This window comes from Pistacia vera, unplaced genomic scaffold, assembly GCF_008641045.1.
Source record: "Pistacia vera cultivar Batoury unplaced genomic scaffold, PisVer_v2 Contig116, whole genome shotgun sequence".
In the NCBI taxonomy this organism is placed as follows: Eukaryota; Viridiplantae; Streptophyta; class Magnoliopsida; order Sapindales; family Anacardiaceae; genus Pistacia; species Pistacia vera.
The window spans coordinates 428433-437666 of NW_022195204.1; the positions used below are offsets into that span (position 1 = coordinate 428433).

A 9234-nucleotide genomic window follows, 5' to 3' on the forward strand; every position below is an offset into this window, starting at 1 on the left:
TTTTAAGAGACTAACTTTTTAGGGGGTTTTAGTAATTTTATGTAAGAGCTATCACAAATCACAATGTCCGTGTGTTGACTGTTGCACACTTGCATATGCCCAAACCGGGTCACGTTTTTTCCACTGTTTTAAAAACTGGACCGGACCGGCCGGTCCAACCGGTTGGACCGTGAATCGGTCACGTTTCCGGTTCGGTTCACTCTCAAAACCATTATAAGCATTAAACCGTTTTAAACCGGTTAAAAACCGGATAATATTACTATTAACAACCTAAATCCTAAACACGATGCAGTCATTCTCACGCCCCTTTCTCGTCTTCTTCAATCTTCAATCTTCAGTTTTTCTCTTTCTCCATTTTCCTCACAAAAATTTCTAAGCAAACTCTCTGTTCTTTGCGAAAATTGTAACGGTTTCGGCTCTGTCTTCTGTTCTCTCTGAAATCCCACCCAAATCGCGTTTGAACTCTCTGAAATTGACGACGTCTTCCTCCTTCGCCGGAAATCGACAACGGCAGCTCCGTTCCTCGTTGGAAATCGACGATCTTCATTTGTTGATGATAGCTCCATTCCTCGATCCAGGTATGCCATTCCTCACTCCCTTAAATTAAGTTAACACCCTTTAACTTTTTCAATCTAAAGGCAAACCATAGCTAGAAGGTGTACAGCTATCGGGTTTTTTAGTCTGAAATTGTTAGGGTTCTTTGTGTGAATGAGCAATTGATTTGGGGCTTTTTGCTGGGGTCTTTCTCATTGTAATCTGGGCAGATTTGTGAGAGGGTTGCGTTTCATCTTGAGGCTAGGATGGTCTCTGATTTCTTGCAGGTTATAGAGGTTATTGAGTGATTAGGCTTGGGTAAAGCATTGCTCTGTTTCGGCAGATTGAGTGCGTAATTCTTGGTTTTTGATTCTTTGAATCTGTTGTGTTGGATTGATATGTGTTGGATGACAGGTAATTGTGTCATACATTTTGTTATTTTCCCATCTCCACTGCTATCAAACATTTGAAAAACATTTTTGTTAAATTACATATCGATGTGGGGGTTCATCATGCATGCATGGGAAAGTTTGATGTGTTTTATTTGAAGAGAAATGGAGGAGATGATGATGGAAGGATTCTTAGGGATTAAGACGGTTGAAGTTTGATGTGTTATAGTTAGTGATATATTAATTTGTCCCTATTGTTAGGGTCTGAAGCTGCTGAAGGCCTCAATGGAATGCCGCAATGTTTTAACCAATGTTTTCTTGGCCAATAGAGTGGTTAATATACTTCATGCAGTAGGCTTCTTGATTTATCTGGGACTTAATTTGAAGCCATTCTGATACTAAAAGCTACCTCTGTTTTTGTTTTTTTAATGTTTTTGGGTTATGAACTCTTCAGTTTGCTCATCTTTTGTGTTCTAGTATATCATCCGAGTAACTTATGCTATGTAATTTTGATGGATTTTCGAATTGCTCTGGATGGTAATATAGGGATTTAGATCAGTTGAACTGCTTAGATGATGTTAATGTATATACTAATAATACTACTGATGTTAGTAGAAGCTAAAATCAATGATGATGTTAATGTAAAGTGCTTTTACATTTTTTTTAAGGGTGTGTGCTATTATTTTATAGTAAAACCTTTGTACATTATAGGGTCAAACTAATTTATTACTATACAAACTAATTATTACTATACAAAATTATAACTAATAAAGGTATAATTAAAAAATTATTGATTTAATTCTTTACGATTTCAATTTTACAATTAGACAATAAAAGAAAGAAAATAATGTGAGAATAATGGAAATATAGGCTTCGTTTGGTTGGATTTGGGAATACTACTTTTAGTATTCCCAAAAAGTTAAACAGTAAAATACCCAAAAACTCACAATATTATTCAACTTTATTCAACATTTTTTAAACCCCCTAAATTTGTTAATTCAATTAAATACCCCTAAATATTTTTAATGTTTTGTTTATGGTGACTCGGCCACCCTCCGTGGTGGTGGCGGCTGTCCGTATTTGAGGGTGGATTGGGGGTGTTTTTGTTAACTTTTAATGTTTTATTATAAGGGGTGTTTTGTAAAAAAACAAATATAAGGGGTTTTTTTATAAGTTGTAAATCCTACATCGTAATACCGCCCAATTCAACTTTTTTTTAACTTTTTTCAAAAACTTTTCCCAAAAACCAAAATTGTGAACCAACGGAGCCATAGAAAGTTTTATGCTCAGAAGCTTTAAACATTTTTGAAAAGTTAGAAATATTTTGATTTCAACAAGAAAGTGTTCATGTTAACGAGTTATTACGTACCCGTAACTTAAAAGATATTGTAACAACTCTCATTACTAAAAAACTTTAGATAAATATTTAATTTCATTTAAAACCATAAGCCAACTATAAAGCTAACTCAGCAAGCATATATAATTTAATGATTGCATCTTGCTCTTTGGCTTTACCAACACAGAAGTCATCTATTTAATTAATTACAAGTTTTAACTTATGATTTCTATTTTTTACTGAAATTTGTAGATGATGGTGATGTTATGATGATGATGATGGTGATGATGATGATGAATTTTGATGCTAGTGTGTGAAGCTCAATCAACATAAAGACGGATCAAAGAAAAAACACTTGCATCAAATGTTTTGTTATTAATTGTTATGTATTTTGTCATTTGATATGTAAATACAACATAATGTTGGATTTAGACTTTGAATTGTTGTGTGATTTGAACTTTGAATCATGTTAGACAGTAATTAAGTTGTTATTGTCTATTGAAAAATAGAAATCTAAAAAAAAATTGTTTTTTTTTAAATATGTTGACGTCATCATGATGTGTGATGATGTCACGGTTCAATCAGCGGTCTAACGGTTGAACCGTGACCCGACATCAAAACGGTTTCCCCTCTGGTCCGGTTTTTAAAACAATGGTTTTTTTCTAGTAATACTTAATTCATAAAATAGGAAAGTAAAACATAATAAATGGTTCATTACTTCATCTTATGGAAAAATCACCATTAATGTGACATTTATTTGTAAATAATTAACCATGTACACCTCAAGAGGATCAATCCACACTATAATAAACATCTTACATCAAAATTTTCCATTAAAAGGACACAAATGGAATTAATCTGTATACGGTGCATGGCTTCATGTAGGCCCATAGCCGTCGAAGAATTTTCAACAAACAAATTTAACTGAAAGAGAATCATAATCTCACAGGTCACACTAATTGTTGAAGGAATTAGAGTAAGTCGGGCAAGCGAATGTGCTACTTTCAATGCATTATAAAAGAAGCATCTTACATATGTCATCGCATCAATGGAGCCAAAGATCTCATCTCTACTCCATTCCCATTGGATAAGTAGTACACTTCTTCAAATTTCCTCTGTGAATACCTCCCTGCTTACTGTTTTGTCTGCCAGAAAAAAAAAAAAAAAAAAAAAAAAAAAAAAAAAAAAAAAAAAAAAAAAAAAAAAGAAAACGATGCACAATGACTGAGACCTCAAATTATGTTAAGTTCTAAGTTGCAAGTTCCAAACTATACATCTACAGTGGAAAATTGCATGTCCGAAAAGAAGCTGATGAACAACTAAGGGGATTGGTCTACGGTAGGAAGAATAGTGGTAAGAAGCAGGGAATATTTGCTATGCAGGAGGTTAGAATTTGTTATGAGAGGACAGGTGGCCTGATAGGATTGGAGGGAAGAGAAATTCTGTTAGGAGCAAAAAGGGTCAGGAGGAAATAAAAGGAAGAGGAGAAAGAAAGAGATTATTCAGAAAGAAGGTTAGGTTTGGAAGGGAGGTGATGGCCCTTGAAGTTCAGTCTTATCATACTGTTTTTCTTATTTGTACTTGGTCTTATTTGCTGTGATTATTGTTTATTGAGTTGCTGATTGAACATGGTCTGGATGTATTACTCTGGATGTATGTTCTGTTTTGATATCAATATAGAGAGAGATATTTCTTTTTCTGGTTGTGGACTTTGATTGTGAATTGTTGGATAGATTGTTGGTGTTATTGGGTAATTTGCAGGTCAGGTACCATCAGAAGCAAACAAAGACAGATGACAAACCTTCTATGAAAATCTGAAATCCAGAAAGTATGCAACTCCTAAAATACTATGGTAGTAATGGCAAACTGCCGTGCTCATCAATGTTGTAGCGAGGCAAATTAAAACGGGCATCCACCGGAACATCTGGTAAGTCTTTGCGAAGCTTTCCCACAGCAGTTGGTGAGAGAAAGCACCTACCATCATTTCATCATGCATTATAGACTAAAGGCATTCACCTGTCAGAAGAAAAAAAAAAAAAAAAAAAAAAAAGTAGTCTAAAGCAGTGCACAGAAATTGCCGAGATGAAAAGTTAACTGTCATTGATGGGACAAAAATGCATGCCGGACAGCAAAACAAGAAACAAAGGCACGCATCTCATCTAGAGATGTTTTGAATAACCATAAGCTCATAAAATTGAAGGAAAAAAAAAAGCTTTTAATTCGGTTTACCATGTACAAAAAGTATTATTAACCTAAGCAAAAAAATTTAAGAAAAAGAAAAGTTAGTACTAACCATTGTCAATTCTCTAGAATGCACTGGTCGACAAGAACGAATAGTGACTGGCTTTTCATATTCACTGAATGTAAACCAGTTGTTATACTGCAGACAGGTAACAGCAACAAATTCATTCAATAGACACAGAAAGCCATAGCCAACTGCAATAGAGATATAAAAGTGAAAAAAGAAAATTGACTAAAATTTAGACTACGAAATACAGAGCTGGTGCTCACTTGATCAATTGCAATAAGAACAGGGATATCTTTCACAAGTGATAACTCTTTTCCTAAACGAACAACCGCACTAACAGCCGCATGTGTTTACTGAATTCCCATTTGAACTAGATCATATAGAGTTGAACCTTCGGGGATTTCCTTGGAGTCAACCCCTTTCATATATCCAATACCGGCACCCTCTCCCAGTGGAATAGGATCAAGTATTTGGCATGGCAATTCTCTTAAACGGGATTCATTGTATTTCAAAAAATCCTGTAGAAAATTTGACCAGTTAGGGAATTACAATGACACAATGAACCACGGACATGCCTGAAAAACAGAGAAAACCTTACAAATTTGTTTCCATCAAAAGAAGCAGTGACGTGTATCAGCATAACTTACAATCCAAAAATCAAACTGACATTGTAGCCATAAACACAATAAATGAATAATAATAGTGCATGATTATGGACAGAACTTCTTATACTGCATGCCTCCTTCAAACAAAATTTTCTGGTCTTATGCATGTAGTATGACATTGTCTAGCAACTTTCACATGGAATTTCCGATGTTCCTTATAAAATGAATGAAAATTTGCAACCACCTTCTATCATCAATATTAGGTTTAGTCAATATGAAGCGACCTACCAACTGCTCATGATAATGACCATAACAATTCATCAAACCATATAGGAAAGAATTCTTGCCTTGAGAACATGCTCAGCCTGAAGAGGAGTGTCCCAAAGAACAGTTCGTGGGTTTTTATAAAAGTATCCGCCATGAGTCCACTCCCGACCTCTAGGAACATATAATACTAGCCAACCTTCATCACGAGCCCAATGAACAAGCATTGCAAGCATATTGCTCTTCCCACAACTACGAGGACCATCCAAGACAACTTGCTTTCTAACTTTAGGACCTGAAAGAATTAAGTAACGAAGTAACTGTATCTTGTTCAATATTACCCACCACAGTCTCACACTCAACTCTCCATCCAATAATTGTGGCATCTATGAGCTTTTATGTGTATGTGTCCATTATTATTAAACTATTCGTAACAACTAAATCATGAAGGACTGTCAATTAATCTGATCAATATCATAAGAAAACATTACTAACAACCAGGAACCATGAAAGTTCTCTAGCAACATGATATTTTAAACTCAAGAATTAATTTCACATCTTTAACATATAACTTTGACGTCACTAGAACTTAACAATGATAATTAAAAGGTCATGTTACAATAGAGTTACTATTGTTGCCAACCAGGCGACTCTCATGTTCCCACACCTTGTAATTCTGACATGCTACATCACACATCATTTGACAAATTTGACATCACCCAGTATGAAAACACAGTATAGTAGAAACATCCAAAGCAACTAAATAACACAGGTAGTTTGGTACCATTAGAAGACAGCATTGGAGGATCAACTATTCGCCTGAAATTATCGCGAAGACCCAAAAAACTTTGTCTCACAAGCAATGCATGCCTCATTGATTCTTTAAATTCTTCCAACATTCCCGTCGGCAATCCTTCTGGCAATACCTCATTCAATTCTTCCTCACTAAATATAAACAATCCAATCATCAAATACTATTCTGCGTTTAAAATGCTATATATCAAGATGCGCAAAACAGCAGCAATATTAGTAGAATCTCATTGCATTTAAGGTTACACTACTGTAACAGCCCAGAGGAAAAAACCAAGGCTTGCTTTGTAACACAAAATTTTCAAACAAATTTTAGAACAGTGATGTAGTGCAATCCAATGGTATAGAAGTTCATGACTTGGCACTAAATGCCAACTTATCTCAAATCCATTGGGCTGCATCAATATCAATAATTTGTGTAATAAATATTTGTTACTATAGCCCAAACAAATGTATATTATAATAGAATTTGCAAAGGTGTAGGAGGTAAAGTTACCCACTGTACCGTGGGACAAGTCTATTACATTTAAACGTTCTACTATAATGCAGGCCCAGTAACAGCACCGAGAAAACAAGGAGTTCATTTTATTTTTTATTTTTTCAAAAAAAGAGTGCAACGGGACAGTAGTAATTTCTATGAATTTCCGGTAACATAACCGTTAATATGATACCTGAATTTGAAGTAAGTGCAGGCGTCTTTGCGAGTGAGCAAAGAAAGAGAGGGAGTTTTAGTAAAGAGAGGGCGGTTGTTGGGGCCCACATCGAGGAAGGTATCTCGATCGTCTTCAGCTAAGCGGCGAGCGCGAGCCCTAGCCAACTCCATTTCTTCAACTGACGTGGCAGACTCCGATTGGACGGCGGTGGAGGCATCGGAGGGTTTGGACTTGGATTTCTTATTGTCTTCCGGCTGCTTTTTCTTGTTAGTGCTGTTATTTGATTTTGATGTGAAATTGTTATGGTGATGGGGATTAACAAACGATGTTAAGACGGCGTAGTTTTGGGACTTAGAGAGTGCAGTTCGACAGATGATCCTCAACATTGCTCTGAGTCGGAGACGAAGAGCTCTCACTATTGATAATTTTACGGAGGCCTTAGCTTGGGTTTGTTTAGACTTTAGAGGGATTTGAGGTGGATGAGGAGGTAAATTTGATTGCAATGCTAGGGTATTATGGTAATTGGGTGCTGTTTGATTGGGCCTGAAGCCTGACAAACGGCTTGGTCCATCTGGGAAAGCATTTTTATTGGGGTCATTGATCAATGATGCGTGATCCAAAAATAATATTTTTAACAAAGGTAGCTATATCAATAATTCAATGTAGGGAATTGATTTCGGTAATACTAGGCTTACACCACCTTCTCATATCACTCTCTCATATCATGATGTGGCAGCACCACATCATCAAAAAAACCACACAATTTCCCCCCAAATTAAATAAAAAAAAAAAAATTAAAAACCCAAAATTTCATTTGTCCCTAAATCTAATCTCTCTCAAAACAAAATCGATTGAATCAAATTCTCTTCTTCCCCTAAATTAGAAATCTCTCTCAAAGCCCAAAATTTTAATTCTCAATTTACTTAAAACAAACGCCAAATTGATCTCAGTTTCTCCAAAATTTCAACTCTCAATATACCTAAAACAATCCAACTCCATTTCTTCGACTAACATGGCAGATTCCCATCTAGAGGAGGGGTTGCTGAAGATCCTTGACTGCAACCTAACTTTTTTCGAGATAAGTAGTTGGAGGTCGAGTTGGAGCCACTGTCTAGGTTGTTCCCGCGGCTGTTGCGTGACAGCGGGATGTTTGGGCACTTCAATGATCAAGTACTAACTAGAAAGTGGCTACTTAAGCGCTCTACCATCCCAATAAATAAGTCAAGGTAAATTTTGTATAAAAGTAACTTACATAATATAATTGTTCTATAAGTTTATTCTAATGTTAATGTCTTCTTCCTATTGCAGTGCTGAATGTGGGGCATATGCCTTGAAATTTATTCAGTTCGACATGACCAACACCCCGATGGATGGTTTGAATGACGAAACAATGAGTAACTGTCAGGAGCGATGGGTTGTCAAGTGCTTCCATGGGCATATGGATCTGCTTTGAGTGACCAGAACCTAATCAAAAAGGAATGAAAGTTGGACTTTGAATTTTGTAGTTTATGTAATGTTAATGTTGACACTTGGGTTGTGGTGCTGATGCTGTAGGTGTCATGCTTATATGAAGCTTTATCAAAAGAGACAGACTGAGTGAACTTCTCATCTACCCATTCTGTAACTTTTTTACGTGTTTTTTTTTAATTTACAAAAGTTGACGTGTCTGCAGGTGTGTGCCGGATAATTTTACAGGTTCCTGGCAAATAATGAGAGGAAACTTCTCAAAGGCTAGTTGGCAAGAGGAGGCATCTGCAATAAAGGCTGCTAGGAAGGCATGGTACCAAACAATGATCTCAGACAGGTTGCTAGCAAACAAAATTCGAAAACTTCTCAAAGGCTGGTTGGCAGGAGGAGGCATCTACAATAAAGGTTGCTGGGAAGGCATGGTACCAAACAATGATCTCAGACAAGTTCCTGACAAACAGAATTCTAAAACTTCTCAAAAGCTGGTTGGCAGGTCACAGGAGGGAAATGACAATGTATGGAACGGAAATGAGACGAAAAATTATACTTGGAATTGGGTTCTTCTTTGCAATTGTTTAGGTGGAGGACATTTTATTGCAATCAAACTACAGTTAAATGTCTTGGGAATTACTGTGTTTCGGCACTATTATGGATGATTTTAAGTTTAAACTTTCAATTACATTGATGTCTCTGATATTTTGATTTGTGATGAATTAGATTGATATAAATTACTTAATTTTGCGATACAAATTCTTTTTGGATTTGGAAGGGAAATGAGTGATGTATAAATGTTTCCCAATCACAGTCATTTCGAAATTAATTAACTTAAAAACAGGCATGGTACCAAACAATTACATATATGACCGACCACATATATCTCTTAAACGACCAAGACTTTTCCAGAACGATCGCTTAAGCGATCTCAAAT

At 35.9% G+C, this 9234-nt stretch overlaps 1 pseudogene; it reads right to left on the minus strand.

The window, feature by feature from the left end:
• Positions 1-3475: 3475 nt before the first annotated feature.
• On the minus strand, positions 3476-7225 carry LOC116105131 (annotated as a pseudogene).
• Positions 7226-9234: the final 2009 nt, after the last annotated feature.